The following is a 20,542-nucleotide window of genomic DNA, read 5'->3' on the forward strand; positions in this document are numbered from 1 at the left end:
GCTAGAGTCCCAGTTGCCATCTCAGACCAGGAGATGCCTTTGGGTGTCAGGTAGAGGCTGGTAGAGCAGAGTAGCAGGAATGTGGGTTACACATAACTATAGGAGCTACTGTACCAGCCCTGGGGTGCTGCCCTGGACTCCTTTTATTGAGAGGAAAACAAACTTCTACTTTGTTTAAGTCACTATTTTGGGGGGCTTTTCAACTACAAGGGTCCAAGCATCGTTTTGAGTATTACTTCCAATAGAGTCAATACATAGGATTAACTAGAGAGGGAACACATTCTAATTAGTAAAAACACTGTGCTGAATTCAGGAGAGGTTGCTCCTTGCTATGATTTGTTAGATAAACAGACATCATGGAGTACTATACCAAACCTTTACTTTTGCGAAAATTAGATAGAATATATCTAATTAACTCTTAACCTAAATGACATTAATATTTGGTCATGTTGAAATTTTTAGAGGCTCTGGAATTTCAAGAGAAATTAAACACATACCATATAAATGTTAATCAAATATATTAAAATAATGTAAGTGTAAGTTATAATAAAGTAAGGTTGCTGTTTAAGGTAAATTGTTTAGCTTTTTAATATGCACTTAGTAGCAACAGCAGAATTATTTTACCTACAAAATAGGGGGAGTGGAAATCAAGAAAGCACCCAATTTAACTAGGAACATGTAATTTCCCATACAGGAATGGGCACAGGGAATAAAAACACTTGTTGAATCGACAAAAGCCTTAAAAATAAGTTACTCTTATGACAAATTATTTCAGAGGCCTCTCAATACTGCAGCGCTCTGCCCTTCTCCAATTTCTTGAGCATCTTATTTTTAAATTAAATGATAAGGAGGTTTACAGATGAATTTTTGATATCCAAGTTCTTTGCAAAGGTCGAAATATTAGGTCATAAAGTAGGTTTATCACTTTATTCCTCCCTTAGAGAATGGTTTTAGGCTTCAGTTCAACAACTTTCTCTGCCTGATTACAAGGAGAAATCCATGCCCTACATTTTCAGCTACACTTACAGACAGTTTTTAAAATAACAATAATACTAGACCTGGCTATTTTTTTTTAAATCAATTAGAAGATGCAAAATGTCACTGAGAGGGATAAACCTCCAGAAGCCTAAGCTACCATACGACTTCTTTATAAGCCATCCCCTAGCCTCTGATTTCCCAAAGCACTTTTACATTTTTAACCAATTCACTGCCCTCTGAGGGAAACGTTTCAGAATCACAATCCCAGAGAAGGAATATGATAAACAAAGGGGTTAACAAAGGTTTCTGGTACAAGGTCACAGACCTGGTGATAAATGATGACAGTAGTGTCACCGTGATTCCTTTTTCTAGGAAACCTGACTCATCCAAAACAGAAAACGAAATGCCTGGAGCATGTACAATGCACTTTTTTTTTTTTTTTTAAGTTTCAGGTGCACAAAACAAAGTAATGCTAATGCGCTTTTTAAGCTACTCCCAGGCCCCTTCTGACCAAGAGCCTTGTATAACTGAAGAAAAGACGCCTGATCATTGCATTTTCTCTGAAACTCCTAAATCAAGACTGGGTCTTCCCTGGAATACACATCTTATTGTAAATTACAGAACATACAAAAGAACTGACTCAATGCAATTTATGTCCCAACATACACTTCCATAAATACCATCAGTCTGTACATCAAACAGGCACATGCAGTTTTGTGTGATCTGGGGCAAGAGGCTTCATGTTTCTGGGTCTCAGTTTTCTCATCTGGAAAATGACAAAATTGGCCTAGAATCTAGGCTCTAGATGATCAGTAAGATCCCATCTGACTCTAAGGCTCTGTAATTACCTATTTATCCAGAGATTTCAACGCCATTGGAAGCATCCTGCCTACACTGACAGCTGTGTAGATACTAAATGATGGCCCTCCATTTTATCAAAGCACACAAACAGCATCAATAGATTTGCCCCACTTAATGGAAAGATTAAGCACACAAAACAGCATCGATAGATTTGTCCTACTTAATGGAAATGCTTACCATGCAAACACATTTGTACGTCGTTATTTACACATTATGTGTTGTTAATTCTTTCCAGAAGAACAAATATGGGAGGTTATCCCCCTGGGAGTTTGCAATTTAAGACTGACAACACAGATGTGGTTATACATGTAGAGGACAAACAGAATAAAATAAAAACATTAAACAAAAACATAGCTGTGCATCACACATGGGTAAAGAGCAAGGAAACCTTACATTCAAGCTGTCAAACAAAAATTTTCCTGCATTATAACATTTCAACTTGGATGTGATATTTTTATATTTACTGATCAGACTATAAATAAGAAAATTTCCATAACCCAGAGAAGTAAAGCAAAGCTGCACTTTACTCAAGTTTTATTTTAACTTCTGTCTATTTATTTTCCTGAACATATATACCTTTGCCACTGGAAAAGAAATACCGTGCGTGTCATAATAGCATAGCAAGCCTGGGAAGTGGCAGAAAATTGATTAATTACCCATTTTCATAGAAAATAGTTACTACAAACATTTAATTTTCAATTCCAGTAGTTGCCATTTAAATGGCCATCCATGGATAACCAAACTCTATTTCTGATTTTCACACAGTCAAATCTGATTTACAAGAAAACTTAAATTTATAATTTAAAAGAAAACTGCTTCACGTTATGGAGACTTGTAGCAACAATTTCTGTGTATATTTTTCCTGTCCTTAGCATGACTATTCAAGCTTGCTTTCCCCTCAGATTAATGATTCCATTTGAATGTAAACAAATAGTAGGAAATTCAGCACAAGTCTACACATTCTTCTCAGCACTGTAAGACTACAAGTTTTGTACTCTCCCTTTACAAGGCATCTTGCAATAAGATTCCTTTCTAGTCACGGGGACATTCTGAAAAAACGAAGGGAAAAAAAGCCAGTACATAACAATTTCTGAAGATGCAAATGAAAACATTGACCCAAATGCATACAGGTACCCACCCAGTTACAACTCTAGCAGGAGAGGAGTGATCACCCAGCTGTTTGGAACCCAGTGACCTCTGCTTCTTCTCCTCCCATCTCTTGCTTATCTGTGGCCACCTTCCAGCATTAGAGATAATTCCACCTTTATCCCAGCTGCTGTTAAAAATAACGTAGATCAAATCCTTTCCTTTCCACAAATCCAAAGAAGAGTTAACATTTAAAGTGCAAAAGCTGAAAGCAGTAAGGATGTTAAAGTTTTTTTTTTTTCCTTTTTTAATTTGTGAGAAGGATTTTCCCATCACATTCTATTTAATCATCCTATCGAAACAGAAGGAACATACCCCAGGTTGCTTACTAATAAGGACCCGTTCTGCTGTCTCCCTGATAGTCCACAAGTTTTGAGTCAAAACCTGTCTTTAGCAGAATGCATTCGATTTGAATAAGACACATTTAAATCAGGAGAGTGACTTCCATCCAGCTAGCAGGCAAAAAATGCAGCTACACAGCCATTATAACTGCCTACCTCTTTCTCCCTTCTCTTGTAATTTTCCCTCTTAAGTGAAAGAACAGAAAAGCCGGGAATCTGCCGACTGTACTCACACTGTAAATGCTTTTCTCCCTAAAGGTCCTTCAGGATTAAGCGTCTGGCTCCTCCTTCTCTCCCCCCTCGGGTTCTCTTCCTGTGGCCAAACAAGATAAAGGCCAGTGTCAGGGTCACCCCATGCCAGCAGGATGCTGGCAAGTCTATAAGGCACCAGCTTCATACACCCTTACTGGCCTACATTGCTTACAAAGAGAGGGCTATGCTGTCCCTATTTGGAAGCTAATGTATAAGCTCCAGGCCTGTGCAGTTATAGGCAGGCCTTTTGCAAACAAGCAGCGATAAGTGAGCTGGGAAAAAGGAGACAGTTGCCAAAACAAGGATTGCTATGGAAAAGTGTTTGGGTGGACAGAGCACATCCAATCACAGTTCAGAAGAACCAAAGTTATACCCTTAAAACACAGCAACCCTAAAACAGAATAAATTAATACACGTACAAATAAATCAGTTGAGCAATATTAACATAACCAGCTGACAGAGCCCTTCTGCGCTAAATAGGTTCAATCTCTCTCCCTTTTCTTAGGAAGAAACTGTTCTTTCCAAACAACAGCATCATCATGTGTAGTTTGAGAGGCAATCTTAGCATCATGGAAATCAACCTAAGCCTAAATACTTACTCTCAATCTTTCCATGCCCCGCTTACTCCTTAAAAAACAAGTGAGAGACTAAAGCACAATGCTAGCCAAATTACCAGACCTACTTGCTACAAAGCACATGTTATAAAACTGAAGTAGAGAAAATTGTTAGGCATCGCTAAGTATCCATTTTGCTCCTTCATTTTTTTCTTTTTTTCATTTCTTTTTTCTTTTTTTCTTTCAGATTCTCATAATCACTCTTCATAGAGTGAAGTTATTCATAGAGACACTGAATTTTGAAAGGAAAAGAAATGTTCCACTGGAACGTTTTGATTCTCATCTAAGGTTAGTTCTCATGTTTTGATTGTATTAAGGAAAAAGAAATGAGGCGCATCCTGTGTCTGACGCCAGGATTCTAGAAGCAGACTCTGCAAAGATAACACAAAACATCGCACGTTTAATAACGTGCTTAGCTAAATGCTGCAGTCTACTTAGATGAATGAGGCTCGAAGTCATCATCGAGTCTTACATCGTGCTGTATGCCTCCCTTCCTGGTCTCTGTGAGGTCAAGAGTTGAGACACTTCAAATGACTTTAAACTCTTAAACAAGAGAGCCAAGAGCTCCTGCCAAGTATTAAGTTAAATGTGTATTTTGGGGGAAAAAGAGACAGTGGCTTTTGTAATATGCTCTTAAAGAAGTTTCCATAATCACTGATTCCTCCTTCTCCTGGCCCCATGCCCTCCAGAAGTCACCTGGAGTGACATGGGTTAGTGAGACCGCAGTGGAAAATCCAGATCAGTCTCACTTTCTAATCCTCCCACCAGAACAGAACAGCCTACAAGTGGATATCAGTGAGAAGAACTTAAAGCTTTAAGTGTGTGTGTGTGGGGGGGGGGGGGGCAAGGGAAGGTAAGACAGCATGAAAATAGTGAAATAGTGAGGCTCAGATTTCTACAATGTAAAGATCTTTGTGGTGCTATTGATGTTTCCTCTCTCTTTTTACCCCTTTAGTATGTCCTTTGTGTAGGGCTGTGCCCCGATAGATGGCTGATTACGTCCTGCTAATCACACAGAGACCATGCACACGCTCCCAGGTCTCCCCTCAATCGCCACTAACTCCCTCACCCAGAGAACAGAGTCTTGTCAGCCATCACACACTTCATCCATCACCTTCCTCCCTCAAACTCCCCTCCTATCCCCGACTCCCACGCCACCTCCCAATTGCTCAGATTCCTCTCCTGTGGCAGGGACCCCCCAGGTTGACTCAGCTAGTCATCATACCGCCAGTGTTTTCTTTCCCCCATGACAGTAGTCATTTCCTGTCACTCAGAGATTTATTTGGCTGCATCAGCCAGTCATCTGCGAATGAGGATTTGGATCTGGATTCGGTGAACACTAAGAGGCATTCATACTTCTTACCCCCACCCCAACTTGCTAATAATCACCTTTAAGCAGTAGGCAGCTACCTTTCTGTCGTTCAAGAAAATGCCTTCAGAGGAACTGGATTTGTAAAACTCTAGTACATCATTTATATAGTTGTTGCTTTTGTCCAAGCTATTAACACAAAGAAAATCAAACAAGGTTCATTTCAAACCAACTGACATTATAAGGTGTTATGTGTACATATGACTCATCATGTTTACCCTCAAGGAAATTATAGTTTAATAAATACAATTTCCCTCCCACCGCTCTTCCCTCACACACACGCTCACCCACTAATACCTATTGCACAGGGAGGATGTGGGCAAACAATGCCCTGTGAGTCCCCAATGGAGTGGCATAAATCCTGGTGGAAGGAAAGATAAGAGGGGACCTTTACTGGAGAACGTAACATTTGAGATGAGCCTGTAATGATGGACTTAGACGGACAGAGATAGAAGAACAGTGGGGAAATAATTCCAGGCTGGGGGAACTACTTGGACAAAGATACCTCAACACGAAGAAGTTGGGAGAATCAGCAAAAAATTCCATGTTGAGAGGAATTGGGAGCTCGATGGGGACGAAAACCAGATAAAGCTACCGGTTAAGTTACAGCCATATTATAAGACGGCTGCAAACACCATGCTATAGAGTTTGGAATGAATCTCACAGGGAGCAGGAACTCTAAAAAGATTTTTTACAATCAAAAGAGAAATAGGATTATAGTTGTATCCTAGAATAGGACAAAAATGTCAATACATGTACTCTTATTTACCAAGAAAATGAAATGAGAAATCAGCATGATGAGAGGTTCAACAGCCTCTTTTCCAGGCAGTCATCAATATTACATGTAACCTTAAAAACCTCTTTCCAGAAAAAAAGAGAGACAGACAGGGGAGAAAGGGAGAAAGATTGAGAGAGAGAGGAATACTACAAGTCTGACTTTTAGATTAGAGTGATTAAAGGAGTTCTGTGCTCTGTCCTACCTACTCCATTAAATATAAAAAGAATTCTCCATTTTTAGTTCTCCATTAAACCTAGCATCATATTTTTGAAGAGGAAAATTTATAAGGATCTTTTTATGCAATGTTTTACTTTTGTTCTTGTTCTAAAATTATTTTTAAATTAATTAAAAAGTAATATAAATTAATGAAAACATTGTAAAAATAGATAACACTGAAGTTAAAACATACTCTTCTATCCCCATATTATCAGCCCAGTCAATAAGTGATAAGACGCTATTTATCTTTTGTAACCTCAATATGTGAAGTAGAAAGGATGTGAGCCTTTTAAAGTTTCTGAAGCCTAAATTAGTTGTCTATATTAATGCAGCAATAGAGAAATGTTTGCAAATTCAGTGTTCATTTACCTGGTGTTAATAGGTATTCTACCAAAAGTTGCTACTGACAAATAAATTGAGATAGTGCTGGGGGATTTCTGGGTAGAGATAGCCACTGAATATATGTATCTACTTTTGCTCCTTCCAGAAACTCCACTAACACTACAACAGAGGATTTTTTGGTTTTTGGGTTTAGTAGAAACACTCAAGAATGGCAAAAGAAACAAAAATATTTTTGGAAGCTGCAAATCAGATGAACAAGTGATAAATGCCTTAGCCGATTCAAGAAAGTTATGTCCTAAGCCAGCAGTGCAGAGAGAAAAGAATCAACCTGATTTTACCTCAGAATCCTTTAAGTATTCTGAAATTGGTGGACCCAGGTACCTCTGAAAGTAGAGAGGGAAGAGTGTGTAGTGAAGAATTGACTTTACCCAAAGAGGAATCTGGCCTTTTCCCCAACTCCTGGGAGGTAGCCTCTAAACACTCAGAACTTCCCAGTAAGAGTACTTTTGTTATTTATGGTGGGCCCCTCAACCCACACCTGGAAGTTTATGTTAACAAGGTGACTCAGGATGGGGGGCTAGCCAGATAGAAAGACCAAGCATGTGATTAGAGGGCTGGGGCTTTGGGCAATCAATCACGCCTAGTAACAAAGCCCCAATAAAAACTATGGACACTGAGGCTCAACCTAACTTCCCAGGTTGGCAATACTCCATGAGTATTATCACACATCAATGACAGGAGGGTACCACATCCCTGAGGAAATGGAAGCTTTGTGTTTGGAACTTTCTCAGCCCCAGACTGCACCATATGTGTTTCTTCCTTTGGTTGGTTCTGATTTGTATCCTTTTCCTGTAATAAAATTATAATCATAAATATAGCACTTTCCTGAGCTCTGTGAGATATTCTATCAAATTATGAAATCAGAAGGAGTCTTTGAGGACCCCCAAATTTACAACCAGCTGGTCTGAAGCGAGGATAGCCCTGGAGACTCCTGAACTTGTAGCTTGTGTCAGAAGTCTTGGGCAGACTTGGAAATCTTGGAGGACTGTACCCTAAACCTCGAGTTTGACCTAACTGGGTAAAGAGGCAATGCAATGATACATCAAGAACATTAATTTTGATTGAAAACTATTTAAAAACCAGAACTCTAGGTCTTTCCTTATTTTGTGTTGCTAAGTGGTTGCTCCTACTCCCAATTCTGGTAGAAGACTAGAGCTTTATTCTCCAGAAAAGATCAATCAAAGGTTCTCCGGACATAAGGACGCTGAGTGCAGTTGATAACAGAAGTACCTTGAAAATAGGAGGATTGAGTTAACATAGTTATTCTGAGTGCTGACACCCCCACAGCCCGTTTCCCAAAATTGACACTCCAAAGCCCTGACCCTCCAGTAAAGAGACTAGAGATCCTCTCTCTAAGAGATCTGATCGGTCCAAGAAGACAAGATACTGAAATTGGCACATTCAGATCAATAGGTGACATTCACGGTCAATAGGCTTGCCCACACATTCAGAGTATTCAGTCAGCTTTCTAGTCTCCTACTCCTAAATATGATAAGGCAGGCAAGGATTGGCAGAGATTGAGGTAAAACTCTAATATAGGTAACAAGCCCAAAGCAAGCAAACAAAAACTTCAACCTGGAGAAAACAGATTACGCAAGGAGGAGATGATTTGAGGGAAAAAGAAATATTATCAGGGATAAGATATTGTACCCATGGAACAAGAACAGAATTTTATTTTTAAAAAGAAATATTCAGAAAACAAAAAATAGTTTTGGAAAAATAAAAACGTGATAGCAGAAAGGAAAATTTCACTTACAACTACTGAAAATAAAGTTGAAGAAATCTCACAGAAAGTAAAGCAAAAAGATAAATAGAAATTAGGAGAGAAAATGTTAGGTAAGTAGTGACCAATCCAGGAGATTCAATGTCTGGAGAATAGGAATTCCTGAAGGCAAAAGGAAAGAGAAAGGAGAAAATCATCAAGAAAGTCTTTGAAGAAAATGTAGGACATGAGTTTCTAGATTAAAAAGAAAGGCACATACCAAAGTACTTAATTTGAAATATCAGAATATTAGGGAAAACGATCTTTGGGTTGAAGAAAGAGGCATACACAAATGAAGGTGTTCAGAACCAGTCACCCCAAAATGTGCTTCTGTGGTATGCAGATTATTTTGAGCTAAAAGCAACTTAGCTGAGGGCTCAGGAAAAACTTCTGTCCCCCCCCCCCCCGTCCCCCACCCCTTAACTACTTAGAAGAACTTGATGAGGGGCCTTGACCTACATAGAGCACAGGTGTGTAAAGCACCCCTGGAAGCTGTTAGAATGAGTTTTGTGTGAGCAAGAGTGACTCCACATTGAACGAGCATGACTAACTCCATTTTGGACATGTGCAGAGAACTTAGCAGACAATACCCAGGGAGCTGCCCCGTTACCCCGGTAATTGGGTGTAACCAGCTACCCTCCAAAGGTCTGCTACTGAAGATATGAGGACGTCAGGGTCGCTGGCTGGCTGTCCTGATAAGGTGACATCAGGAAGGCACTCAGAACTGCATAAGGGCTGACGACTTTGGCAGCTCAGAGAGCCAGTCTCACCTGAGAGGTGGCCGTGCTGCTCTTCTGCTCCAGAAACCCGTTTGCTCCATCAGGCTCAGACTGAACCTCTACAGGACCGACCTCCCCGACCAGACCCCCTTCCTTATTCCACGAGGACTCCGATTGACTTTGGGACTGACTCGTTACTCTGTTTTTCCCAATTATTGTATTGTGCTGTGTGCTTTACTGTTTGGTGTGTTGATGGTTGATGTTTGAGTAAAGAGCATATCGAAAGGGATTTAAGATCTTGCGTGCTTGGTTCTTTGCTCGTGCCACAGCTACCGCGGAGGCCTCAGTCAGTGCCAGGTAGCTCCCGGGACTCTGAGAGTCTCCGGGGTAAGTCCGCCTAACTTGCAGGAAGAGACTGCAGCACGGACTGTGAGCCTAGCAATCACTCTGACATTAGGGGAAACTTCTGTTTACTAAATGGCTGCTCTTCTTATTATCCTGCAATGCCCCCTTTGAAGCCCCCAAGGCTCCTTACCTCACCCCTACCTCAGAATGTCTTATCTACCTATTTTCCCTTTCTGTCTCTGAACCCCTCGTTCATGTGGGATCTCTGATTCTTTAACGTATGCAGGGTTCCATGCATATGTATGTATTAAATTTGGTTATTTTACTAATCTGTCTCATGTCTATTCAGTTATTAGACAGCCAAAATACTACCTTGATGGTAGGAAAAGTGTCTTCCTCCCCAACACAAGGAATCATAAATTACATTGCTTTGGAAAGATCAACTATGATATTGCGATTTATAATGAGAAATATATACTAGGTCTTTGTCCCCATTTCTAGCACAAAGCACTTAAAACTCTGGGAGTTTCCTAAGCACAAGAGCAATAGGAGCAACTTTTGTTATGATATTTGATCTTTTGTCCTTAGTTCCTGAAATAGCTCCAGAATCATAAAGGTGAAAGAAGTGTCTTGTTATTCATAACAAGACCCGTTCAACCACACCCGAGTTTGTGTTAATGAGGTGACTTTTTGGAAAGCCTATAAGGATGGGGGCTTGTTGTCAAGGGAACCAACCAAGATTGGAGATTTGAAATTTTTAGTCCCATCCCCCAACCTCTGGGGAAGAAAGAGAGGCTCAATCAATCATCAGTGGCCAATGATTTAATCAATCATACCTACATAATGAAGCCTCCATAAAAACCCAAAAGGACAGAGTTCAGAGAGCCTCAGGATTGGTAAACAAGAACACATCCACATTCTGGGAAGGTGGTACACCCCAAACTCCACGGGGACAGAAGCTCCTGTGCTTGGGACCCTTCCAGACCTCACCTTATGTATCTCTTCATAAGCTGTTCATTCGTGTTCTTTAATATCCTTCATAATAAACTGGTAATCTAGTAAGGAAACTATTTTTCTGCATTCTGTGAGTGGTTCTACAAATTAATCGAAACTGAGGAGGTCGTCAATTTATAGCCAGTTGGTCAGATCCACAGGTAACAACCTGCACTTGCAATTGGCATCTGAAGTGAATGGGGGGAGGAGACAGTCTTGTGGGACTGAGCCCCTAAACTGTGGGATTTGATACTATCGTTAGGTCAATAATGTCAGAAAGAGTTAAGTTACAGGACACCCCTGTGGTATCACGGAATTACTTGGTGTGGGAAAAGCCACCACACATATGGTGATCTGAAGTGCCAGAAGTGAAGCAGGATATTGAGAGTAGGGCAGACACACAGGAATGTGTTTTCCATACCAGCAATTTTGGATGCTAGAACGCAGTTGTTTACCTTAAGAAGGAAAAAGAATTCTAGTATAGAATTGTATAGCAATATAGTGACAAACAGTCATATAGTGGTAAACAATCAAATGTGAAGATGGAATAAAGACATTTTCAGATTTTTAAGTTCACAAAAATAAAACAATATCCCACACACTTTTCTCACAAGATACCAGAGTCTCCATATGCTACAAAAAGAAAAAAAAGAGTAAACCAAGAAAGAGGACGTCATGGGGTAAAGAAAACAGGAGACTTAGCACCACAGGGTAATGGGGAAGGGGAGATGTAAGGATGGCAGTTGTGTACCAGGCAAGGAAAGCATCCAGTCCAGATTGGAACAAGTCAGAAGACTCTCGAAAAGACAGCTTCAAACAGACAATGCGGAGAGAAAAACTGATGTCAATGAACCTACCTCCCTCGAAGAGATTTACTCAACTTGTGGAGAACTGGGGGTTGAGTTACAGATAAGCACATAGAAAGCTAAGCAAATCATAATTATAAACCATACAAAGTTATACAAAAATATAACAGGAATCATATTACTCTACATGGGTTAGCTAAAAATTGCATTTACTTATTCTTAATAACAAACACTAACTGTTTATATAATCCAAATCACAACATACTTTTACACGAAGAATGGGGTGGAGGGTTATGTGTGTGTACATGCATGTATAGAATTGTACCCCACGAGAGCCACAGAGTGAGACGGTACAGGAAAGACTAGGGGAGGGGCTTGTGTGTGTGTGTGTGTGTGTGTGTGTGTGTGTGTGCGCGCGCGCACATGTACACATGCACTCCTGTGAGAAAAAATAAGAGACAGAGAGAGAGAGAGAGATGGGGCAGAGGAAGGAGCTAAATAAATTCTTATCTTTCATACTGAGAAGCCAACAGATAAAGACATGAGAAAAAAATACTCAGGAAATAGCCCCACTATTGTACTGTTTCAAAATGGAGGTAATTACAAAACTAATCAGCTAAAGGATGAGAAGTACTTGTCCCTGGAGAATGGGAAATGGAAAAGACGAGGGTCTGGGGACTGCTGTTTGTCTTAAAACTCAGAACTACTTGATTCCTAACTCTTCGTCTAAAAACATAAAACTTAAAAACATCTAGTTTAAAAAAATGAAAGAGTTTTTTAATTGCACAACAGGACTTCAATACTTTCAAATATACTGAGCCTCTCCAAACAGGGGTGCAATTGTTCTCAAACTTATTTGACTTTGAAAATGATTCGTTTTTGCTTGTTTTTTGGTAGAGAATAGCACAAGACTGGTTGGGGGCACTCAGTTAAAATGCTAAGTTTACAATTGTGCCTACCCACCTCCCAAAACACCATATTTTTTATTACAAAATGCTCACTGTGACTCAGTTCAATAACAAGGTTGTTTTTGTTTCACTCAAATATTCCTTTAAGAAAGAACTGCTTCCTATGAACTAAATCTGATCTCATAATAAAAGCCAGGTGAGTAAGTGATCAAGTTGAAGGTAAGGTTATTTCATTATTTGTCCCACAGGTAGGTACATTCTGGAGTGAATGGCTTTCATTTTTGAAGACAACTGAATCAGGCTGAAATTCCAAGTAATGAACTTAAGCCAAATTTTTCAACTAATGTCACATTTGTTTTTGTTGTTCATGCTGCAACATGAGAAAACATCAAATAACTACCCACACTGCTATTCTTTCATAAACAGAAGGCATTTCACGGGTGACGAACTCTCATAAAGACCAGGATTTCCAAAAGCATTATTTCCTATTCATTATTGTTTGCCAATCACCCTAACTTCCCAAACATGCAAACAGAATTTTCTTTAGAGGATTCTGATGTCAGATTAAAAACTACTAATGGGAGACGACAAAGGCTCTTACTAGCTAAATGTCTGATGTGATCAGAGATCCTCCCTCCGAATGTTTATTACTAAAGGATAATTAAAGGTCTGGTATTATGTCTGCTTTTCAATGAAACAATTTCAGCAAGGTAGAATCTATTTATTTCAAATATTTTACAATGGTTTTGCTTAAAATGCATCAAGTTCATTAAATACTGTCAAGCATTTCTGCCCAACCAGCCATCTAAATTGAAGGTTAAGTGTCTGATAAAGTATGACTTGTTCTGACATGAATTGGTGTTTTAAAAAATAATCCCTAGAACAAATATACAAGTTATACATCATGGACCTTCAAAGAAAAATAAAAATACGTATTTTCTAACTAAAAGCAGATAGATAGTACAAACCCCCAAATATTTCCATTCTGTGATGCTGGTAGACAATAAAAGCATGAGGCATAAACCAGCTTAGTATAAATTCATTTTCATTGAACTTTGGTCTTTTTCTTAATAAATTACTTATTCTCTTGCTTAAGGAAATAAATAGCAATACTAGAAACTTCTGAGGAAGAGCCAATGTTATAAAAGCCTCTAAAAGGAACCTAGCACATCCTTCATCAATCCCAGAAAATCAGTCATAGATTGAATATTACCAGATTCTTTACCAGATCTGCCTTTCAGCAAAGACAGAAAAAAAGTTTTTAGTTTTTAAATGTAGGCTTCCCTCTAAATCTCAAGAGTATAAAGGACAAAAAATGCTGAACACTGTGCCAGACCAATCCCTACTCTCTCCCCTCTGCCATAAGAGTGCTAAAGCCTAAGATGAAAGCCAAAACCCTGCAGCCATTTGATTGTATCACTTACCACTACTCAAGTCTAGCTGTGGTCACCACCCACGCACACGGGCATCATCCAAGAGTGGCTGTCATCCAAGGGTTATTCGGCTCCTTGAAAGATGACTGTCCCTAGTTTTTATTTTAATTTTTCGTATCTTGCTTTGGTAGCAAGTTACAATTGATGTGACACTCAGAAACAACTGATCCTTCTCCAGCAAACAGGCTCTAGAAACCATCCATTTATAATGTTTCAATTAATGCCTCACAATCTATCACGCATCACATGACACAGCTATTTTGGTCTTACTTAGTCATTTGCAGCCAAATACAGTGAGTCTCAGACAAATTCTGCTTGTCACAGCTTCCATTCGTTGTACCCTTTGCCATGCCCCTACCATTGTTAATAGTTCTGTATGAGTCAAACATTGATTTGGATGCTCAAGGCCCTTTGAATGAGTTACCTCCACAAGAAATGCTTCAGTCATACAGAACTAACTCCCTAGGTCTGAAAATGAACAATCCAGAATATTTCACTAACATGCAGCTGACTCCATTTCTAAAATAAGTACATTTTGGATGACCTTTAATTAAGCTGGAGTCTATAAGCCGGGAGTTTAGTTTTATTTCATTTTTTAACATAATGTAAAACACAAACAGCTGAGAGAATATGATTTTTTCTCTGCTTCTACCATAATGTGAGATAACATGGAAATTTAATAGAACACAGATTTAGATTTATAAGGAAGAAGAGGAATATATTACTCCTGCTCTTTTGGTTACCATTTGCATAGAATATCTTTTTCCATTCCTTTACTTTCTATATGTGTCCTTAAAACTAAAGTGAGTCTCTTGTATGCAGCATACTGTTAGATCTTGGTGTTTTGTTTTTTGTTTTTTAATCTATTCAGCCACTTTATATCTTTTGATTGGAGAATCTGGTCTATTTATGTTTAATTGTTTTCTGTCTGTTATTTTAGTCCCTTTATTGCTTTCTTCCTCTCTTATTGTTTTTCTTTATGATTTATTTTTTTAGCAGTATGCGTTAATTCCTTTCTCTTTATCTTTTGTGTAACAATTAAAGGTTTTTTGTTGTGCTTACCATGAGGCTTACATAAAACATCTTATAGATATAAGTCTATTTTAAGCTGATAACAACTTACCTTCAACCTCATTAAAAAAAATGCAAACTGCACTTTTCTCTTCCCCCATTTCATGCTATTGATGTCACAGTTTACCTCTTTTTATATCGTACATCAATTACCAAATTATGTAGCTATAGTTATTTTTAATATTATCATTTTTAACATTTATTCTAGAGCTAAAAGTGATTTACACACCACCATCACATTATTAGAGTATTCTAAATTTGACAATATATTTACCTTTATCAGTGAGTTTTATATGTTTTCATGTTGTTAGTGTTCATTTCAACATCAAGGACTCCCTTTAGAATTTCTCGTCAGACAGGTCTAGTGGTAATGAATTCCCTTAGCTTTTGCTTGTCCAGGAATGTCTTTATCTCTCCTCCATTTCTGAGGGACAGTTTTGCCTTCAAGATATATTTCTGCTTGGTTCTTTCTTATGACTTCTACTTCTTTATTAAACTCATTTTGTTTGTGCATTGTTTTTCTGATTTTGTTTAGTTGTCTATTTGTGTTTTCTTGCATTTCATTCACTTAGTTGGCAGGACTTTTTTTTTTGTCTTCCAGCACTTTGAATATATATCTCACTCCTTCCTGGCCTTCAAGATTTCTTCAGAGAAGATGTCATCAAAATGGCGGCATGAGGTGAGCCTCTGTAAATCTCCCCTGGAATTTACAACAAATCTAACAACTAAAACGCCACAAAGGACTCCCTGCACAGCAGACAGTCAAGACAAAGAGTCCCACTACTGAATTCACCTAAAGGTGGGCAAATCCCACGTGTGGGAGAGGAGGGAAAGGAGAAGTGCAGAGACGGAGCCGTGGGAGCCCAGGACGCAGACCTAACTCAGTGCTCCGAGCTCGCTGCATCCCGGAACTACCGCAGCTCTGGGAGAGGGAAGAACTCGGACTGCTAGGGCTCCGTTTATGGCCCACAGGGCTGAGGGGACAGCATATAACATGGCTGAACACAACGCTCACGGCAGAGACCTCAGAGAAAAGACTGAGGGAAGAAGGCTGAAAACGGTGGTTTAAGCCCTCACTGCCAAGCAGAGAATGGAAGCCTTAGGCACTGAGACTAGCGGGCCCCTCCCTACCCTCCCAGAGCTCACCCCGCCCCCACCTGCCCGGTGCTAGAAGTGGAAGAGTAGCAGTGAAAGATCAAAAGAACAGAATATTTGCTGTTCTGAGAACTGTGGACTGCAGACACAGATTTGCAGCCCAACTAGTTCCGGCAAAGGGGAGGAAGCTGTGGAAGCAGGACCGGCTATAGTGGTGGGCGCCACCATTGCTCTGGTCCACCTCTCACAACTCACCTCATCCCTGTCCCCACCTATCTGGGTGGATCCCTACAGTAGTAAACAGAAGTGCTGAAATATACGGGCTCTGAATCTGGTGCAGGAAGAGCTTTGGAACTTCAAAAGCTCTCCGCATACCCACACAGACACTGTGCCCTGTGACCCAGGCGAACTGTTAACAGAGGAGAAGCCCATCTCCCAGGAATCCCCCCATTGTGTGAGAAGCTAGAATAGTGCAGAGAAAACATAGCACTACCGTGTGAGAGAGAAAAAAAGGCTGCAGTAGGAGCGAAAATAAAACATTCTACCAACAAGCACTGGAAAACAAAAGAAAGACCTCTTCCTATCAGTCTGTTGCAGAAGCCACTCCTGTAGATGTCTAGGAAGAGAAATAGTAAATCAGTAATTGCCATGAATAACCAAGGCAACAAGACAGCTCAGAAAGAAAGTGAAAAGTCTCCAGAAAAGGAACTTAAAGATATGGAAATATGTGACTTAAATGACAGAGAATTCAAGCTTGCAGTTCTGAAAAAAACTCAACGAGATGCAGGAAAACACAGAAAGGCAGTTTAATGAACTCAGAAACACAGTCAAAGAACAACATGAACATTTTACCAAAGAGATTGAAATTCTAAAAAGGAACCAAATAGAATTTCAGGAGATTAATAACTCAGTAGAAGAAATGAAGAATGAAATAGCCAGCTTAGGTGGTAGAGTTGACCAGATGGAGGAAAGAATCAGTGACACTGAAGATAGAAACCTGGAAATGACATGGATGGAAGAAAAAAGAGACATGAGACTTAAAACAAATGAAAGAACTCTAGAAGAACTTTCTGACTCCATCAGAAAGAGCAATATAAGAATAATGGGCATACCAGAAGGAGAAGAAAGAGAGAAGGGGACAGAGAGTATATTCAAACAAATAGTCGATGAGAACTTCCCAAACTTGTGGAAAGAACTGGATCCTCAAATCCAAGAAGCAAATACAAGACCTAATTACCTCAATCCCAACAGGCCTTCTCCAAGACACATTGTATTGAAGCTGTCAAAAATCAACGACAAAGAAAGAATCATCAAGACAGCCAGGGAAAAGAAGATGGTAACCTACAAAGGAAAGCCCATTAGATTATCGTCAGATTTTTCAGTAGAAACTCTACAAGCCAGGAGAGAGTGGAACCAAATATTCAAACTATTGAAAGAGAGAAATCATGAGCCAAGAAAAATATATCCAGCAAAGATATCCTTTAGATATGAAGCAGGAATAAAGACCTTTCCAGACATACAGAAGCTGAGGGAATTTTCTAATACACAACCTGCACTACAAGAAATACTAAAGGAGGCTATTCGACCATCATCAACAGGGACAATTTGTGGCAACCAAAACATAAAAAGAGGGAGAGTAAAGGCCTGAGCTGGAATATGGGAATGGAGAAAGTAAGCGTGCTGAAGAAAATGGAATACTCTAAATATCAAACTTTCTTTTACATAACCTTAAGGGTAACCACTCAAAAAAAAATCCAGAACTGAAATATATACTGTAATAAAAGAAGAAACAGAGGGAAACATCATAGAATACCACCACACAGAAATAATAGAGAACAACAAAAAGGCAAAAAAACAATGGAGACACAGCCTTACCAGAAAACGAAAGATAGAATGACAGGAAATCCTCACATATCAATAATCACCCTAAATGTAAATGGACTGAACTCACCAACAAAAAGGCACAGAGTAGCAGATTGGATCAAAAAACTAAACCCAACCATATGCTGCCTCCAAGAGACACATCTCAGCTACAAGGAAAAGCATGGACTCAAAGTGAAAGGGTGGAAATTGACACTCCAAGCAAATGGTACCCACAGAAAATCAGTGTAGCCATACTGATATCACATGAAACAGACTTCAGGGTGAAAAAGGTAACAAGAGACCAAGATGGACATTTCATAATGGTAAAGGGGACTGTACAACAAGAAGACTTAACAGTCATCAATATTTATGCCCCCAATCAGGGAGCACCAAAGTATACCAAGCAACTACTAACAGAACTAAAGGGAAACATTGACCAAAACACAATCATACTAGGGGACTTAAATACATCATTGACAGCTATGAATAGATCATCCAAACAGAAAATAAATAATGAACTAGCAGGCCTAAATGACACATTAGATGAAATGGACATAATTGACATATATAGAGCACTTCATCCTAAAACATCACACTATACATTCTTTTCTAGTGTACATGGAATATTCTCAAGGATAGACCATATATTAGGACATAAAATCAGCCTCAGCAAATTTAAGAAGATTGAAATCATACCAAACATATTCTCTGATCACAAGGCTTTGAAACTGGATAGCAACTGCAAAAAGAAAGCAGGAAAAAACACAAATACATGGAGATTAAACAACATACTTTTAAAGAACGACTGCGTCAAAAAAGAAATTAGAGGAGAGATCAAAAGATGCATAGAAACAAATGAGAATGAAAATACATCCTACCAAAATTTTTAGGATGCAGCGAAAGCAGTTTAAGAGGGAAATTTATGTCATTACAGGCCTATCTCAAGAAACAAGAAAAATCCCAAATAAATAACCTCACGTTACACCTTAAAGAACTAGAAAAAGAAGAACAAATGAAACCCAAGGTCAGCAGAAGAAAGGAAATAACAAAAATCAGAGCAGAACTAAATGAAATAGAGAACAAAAAAGACAATAGAAAAATTTAATGTGACAAACAGCTGGTTCTTTGAAAAGATTAACAAAATTGACAAACACTTGGCTAGACTCACTAAGATAAAAAGAGAGAAGACACTAGTTAACAAAATCAGAAATGAAAAAGGGGAAGTTATCACGGACACCACAGAAATACAAAGGATCATCCAAGAATACTATGAAGGACTATATGCCACCAAATTCAATAACCTAGAAGAAATGGACAAGTTCTTGGAAACATATAGCCTTCCTAGGCTGAACCATGAAGAACTGGAAAATCTAAACAGACCCATCACCAGTAACGAAATTGAAGCAGTCATCCAAAACCTTCCCAAAAACAAAAGTCCGGGACCAGATAGCTTCACTAGTGAATTCTACCAAACCTTCAAAGAGGATCTAACACCAATCCTGCTCAAACTCTTCCAAAAAATTGAAGAAGAGACAGTACTCCCTAACTCATTTTATGAGGCCAATATTACCCTGATACCAAAACCTGGTAAGGACAACACAAAAAAAGGAAACTGCAGACCAATATCTCTGATGAATACAGATGCAAAAATCCTAAACAAAATTATAGCAAATCGAATACAACAATGCATTAAAAAAATTATTCATCACGACCAAGTGGGGTTCATCCCCGGAGCACAAGGATGGTTCAACATCCACAAATCCATCAATGTGACACATCACATAAACAAAATAAAGGACAAAAATCATATGATTATATCAATTGATGCAGAAAAAGCATTTGACAAGATACAACATCCATTTATTATTAAAACACTTAATAAAATAGGTATAGAAGGAGAATACCTTAACATAATAAAGGCCATATATGACAAACCCTCAGCTAATCTCATAATTAATGGTGAAAAACTAAAGCCCTTTGCTCTACGTTCAGAAACACGACAGGGCTGTCCCCTATCACCTCTGCTTTTCAACATAGTGTGGAAGTCCTTGCCAGAGCAGTCAGGCAAGAGAAAGAAATAAAAGGCATCCAAATAGGGAATGAAGAAGTTAAATTGTCACTCTTTGCTGATGACATGATGCTATACATATAAAACCCTAAAGACTCCGTCAAAAAACTATTAGAAACAATCAACGAATACAGTAAAGTTGCCGGCTACAAAATCAACGTACAAAAGTCCATTGCATTCCTATATACTAACAATGAAATCTCAGAAAAAGAAATACAAAAAATAATTCCTTTTGCAATTGCAGCAAAAAGAATAAAATACCTAGGAATAAACTAACCAAGGATGTGAAAGACCTATATGCTGAAAACTATAAGACATTTCTGAAAGAAATTGAAGACAGAAAGAAATGGAAAGACATTCCGTGCTTATGGATTGGAAGAATCAACACAGTTAAAATGGCCATATTACCCAAAGCAATATACAGATTTAGTGCAATCCCCATCAAAATCCCAGTGGCATTTTTTAAAGAAATAGAACAAAAAATCATCAGATTTGTTTGGAACCACAAAAGACCCCGAATAG

General features: G+C 38.9%; 1 protein-coding gene across 4 annotated transcripts in view; it reads right to left on the minus strand.

Annotated features, from left to right (window-relative positions):
- The window catches only part of AKAP6 (A-kinase anchoring protein 6), a 475,966-nt gene that overhangs the window by 363,866 nt on the left and 91,558 nt on the right, over positions 1 to 20,542 (minus strand). The gene's annotated exons all lie outside the window — the stretch shown is intronic.

The sequence above is a fragment of the Rhinolophus sinicus genome, chromosome 3 (genome assembly GCF_057876585.1).
Source record: "Rhinolophus sinicus isolate RSI-liver-muscle chromosome 3, RSI-T2T, whole genome shotgun sequence".
In the NCBI taxonomy this organism is placed as follows: Eukaryota; Metazoa; Chordata; class Mammalia; order Chiroptera; family Rhinolophidae; genus Rhinolophus; species Rhinolophus sinicus.